The sequence below is a fragment of the Mus caroli genome, unplaced genomic scaffold, assembly GCF_978045245.1.
Source record: "Mus caroli unplaced genomic scaffold, Mus_caroli_1 scaffold_16, whole genome shotgun sequence".
Taxonomy (NCBI): Eukaryota; Metazoa; Chordata; class Mammalia; order Rodentia; family Muridae; genus Mus; species Mus caroli.
Genome location: NW_028227271.1, coordinates 74,421,530 through 74,424,931, shown reverse-complemented (window position 1 = coordinate 74,424,931; position 3,402 = coordinate 74,421,530). Strand labels below are relative to the sequence as shown.

The 3,402-nt window shown below is 48.8% G+C and overlaps 2 pseudogenes; both read right to left on the bottom strand.

Moving 5' to 3' along the window:
- Window positions 1-1,960: 1,960 nt before the first annotated feature.
- Window positions 1,961-2,024, bottom strand: LOC115029493 (small nucleolar RNA SNORA17; annotated as a pseudogene).
- An 83-nt stretch (window positions 2,025-2,107) lies between these two features.
- On the bottom strand, window positions 2,108-2,181 carry LOC115029492 (small nucleolar RNA SNORA17; annotated as a pseudogene).
- Between the last annotated feature and the right edge of the window lie 1,221 nt (window positions 2,182-3,402).

The window sequence follows — 3,402 nt, the reverse complement described above, 5'->3', positions numbered from 1 at the left end:
GGATGTTAGCAAAAAAAGTACAGAATACCTAGGATACAATCCACAGAACTCAAGAAACTTAACAAGAAGAAGGGCCCAAGTGAGGATGCTTCAATTCCTTTTGTGATGGAGAAGAAAGCAATCAAGAGAGGGAAAGAGAAGGAGGGATCTGGGTGAGAGAGGGAAAGAAAAGGGGAAAATGGGAACATGATCAGGTATGGGGGAGGTAACAAGAGAGAAGCCCTGAGGGCCAGCAGAATGAATGGAAATATGCAACCTCAGTGGTGGGAGGTAGGGGGACCCTCTAGAAATTACCAGGGACCTGGGAGATGCTAGACTCTTAGGACTCAAAGGAAGGGACCTTAGATGAAATGCCCAACAGTGGAGAGAGGGAACTTCCTTATAGAGGCCACCTCCAGCAAATAGACAGGGCATCAAGTGGAGGGATGGGTTACCATCTCACAGTCAAAAACTCTAACCCAGAATTTTTCCTGTCTAAAAGAACTGCTAGGACAAAAATGGAGAAGAGATTTGGGGAAAGGAGGTTGAGTGGCTGGTCCAAATTGGTATCCATATCAAGGGGAGGCTCCAAAGCCTAACACTATTACTGATGCTATGGTGTGCTCACAGACAGGAGCCTAGCATGGCTGTCCTCCGAGAGAACCAACAAACAGCTGACTGAGACACATTCAGATACTTACACACCACCAATGAACTGAAGTTGGGGACCCCTGTGGTTGAATTAGGGGAAAGCTGGAAGAAGCTGAGAAGGGCAACCCCATAAGAAGACCAGCAGTCTCAACTAAGTGCCTTGACATGTCTCAGACACTGATCCATCAACCAGGCAGCATACACTAGCTAGTCTGAACCCTCAACACATACACACCAGAGCACTGTCTGGTCTGGCCTGGCGGGGTGGAGTGGGGTGGGAGGAGAGCATCTGTCTCCTTTCTGTTCCACCATAAAGAAGAGAAGGGGCAGGGCAGGCTCTCCTGTGCTCATGCCTTCAGGACCGGGTCACCTACAACTCTCAGGGCCAGCTCTAATTTGCTGCCCAAGCAAAGTGCAGGACCCTCTCATGTGCTTCAGCCTGTGATGGTCGGGAAACAGCTCTCTTGTTCTTATGACTCCACAGCCAGCTCTCCTGCCTGCTGTGAATAGCAGTGGGGTTTGGGGGAGGACGTCTCTCCTTGCCCAGGCTTCTGTATGGAAAACAAGTTGCTGGACCAGAGCTCCCATGCTCAAATGTACAGGGCCAGGTCTTCCAAGATACTCTGGCAAAGGATGAGACCAATTCTCCACAGTTCTTCAGACATCGATATATCTCCAAGTGGCAGCCTAACCAGGGTCATTTGCCTGGCCATTGCTGGTAATAGATCCCCGTGGATGTAGAGCAAACTTAGACACGGTCCCTGGTGGAAGCACAGGCCAGGACCCCATCATGGTCCCAGGTGGCATCACCAGCTACTCACATCAGGATGTTCCTCACAAACCTCAAGTCTCCCATTCTTCCTCTCTTCATTGTGCCCACATTCTTAGGTGTTCATTCTCTTCCATTTCTCTACCACTTAGTTGCTCCACTCAGTGGAACCCAGGGTCTCTGAGTGTCTGGGGTCATCTCAGGAGGGGTCTCAGGAGTGCTGTACCCCAGTCATGCATTGTGGATCCAGGCAGGGATCATCTCAGCTATAGTCTTCCCCTGCCCAGGCCTTCCCAGCACCAGACTGGTAGTCATCACTGGATAGTTCTCTGTCTGGACGCCGTTGCACCTGTCTGGTGATCCTCTGGGGCTCGCTCCTCACCAGGTCTGCCTGAGTGCCCCCTTGCAAAGGTTGTTTGCCTTGGGCTTACTCCCTCCTGAGCCAGGTGGGGGTCCCAGGTGGGGCTCTTCTAGGCTCCAGCTTGCTCCTTGTCCTGGGAGCCCATCTGGTCCTTTCTAGGGTCAGACTGGTGGTAAGCCTCAGTCTCATATTTTTCAGAGATTAAGCTACTAATCATTCCAGTGTTCACAGGTCAGAACTCTGAGTATAGACACAGCCTCTCTCTCTCTCTCTCTCTCTCTCTCTCTCTCTCTCTCTCTCTCTCTCTCTCTCTCTCTCTCTCTCTCTCTCTCTTTCTCTCTCTCTCCTTTCTCTCTCTCTCTGCCACCTACTGATGCATATGTGACACAGCAGCCACACCTGCTAAGGCTCTAGGGATGAACAGACGTTCTATAATCATCATCATTATATTGTTTTATTTATTCCAAATGTTACCCCCTTCCTTGTCCCCCCTCCCAGACCCAGAGTTCTTAACTCCATCCTCCTTCCCCTTTGCTTCTGAGAGGGTACTTCCTTACCAACCCACCAACCCCCACCTCACCCCTGTCAGCTTTTCCCTTCCCTGGGGTATTAAGTTTCTAGAGGATTAGGCACATCCTCTCCCACTGAGGCCAGACAAGGCAATCCTCTGCTAGATATGTGCCAGGGGCCACATCCCAGTCCATGTTTGCTATTTGGTTGTTAGCTTAGTCTCTGAAAGCTTGCAGGGGCTCAAGTGTGTTGATACTGTTGTTCTTCCAAAGGGGTTGCAATGCCCTTCGGCTCCTTCAGTCCTTCCCTTAACTCTTACATCGGGGACCCAGACCACAGTCCAATGATTAGCTGTAAATATCTACATCTGTCTCATTCAGCTGCTGGTAGAACCTCTCAGAGGACAGACATGCTAGGTTCCTGCTTGCAAGCATAGCATGGCATCAGTAAAAGTGTTAGGGTTTGGTACCCAGAGCAGACATTCGTAACAGAAGTCTCTCCCTGTGCTTTTGTACCTTGACTAGACATTAGCTTGCTACCAACACCTGACAGATGGAGATCTCCAAACTGGTAATACAGACTCTAACCAGGTCAGACCTCATGATGATCTCAATTTGAAGCATTCTCATTTACACTGTGACATCTAAAATGTCCCTATATCAGAGAGAAGACCGGTAGGAGGGACTTCTTCATCTGTCTTCAGGCCTTCATTTTGCTTGGCTCCAGAATCTTCTGACAAGCTGTACTTCTGGCCTTTCTCCATTACATGTGACTTTTTCTTCTACTGCTGCTTTGCCAGGACAGAGGGCCAATGGATATCCGGACTCCCTTCTGTGCAAATGACCTCTGCTTAGAAGAGAACAACATCTTGAGAGGTGGTGAGTTTAATGTTCCTACTTAGGAAGAGGCAAGTGCCGTCATTCAGGTCTATTTCTCTACATTTTCCTGATAAACCTTAGTGGGGAAAAAGTGAAGGCAGTGTCTCAGACTGATTTTTGTGCATTTCCATGATAAGCACTCAGGTGAAACCTGTGTAATAAGCTCAGTGGTATCGAAAAACCTCAGGCTTCTTCCAATATTATTATAACAGCAAAGAGATAAATTTACAAAAAAAAAATCAACCACAGATCCA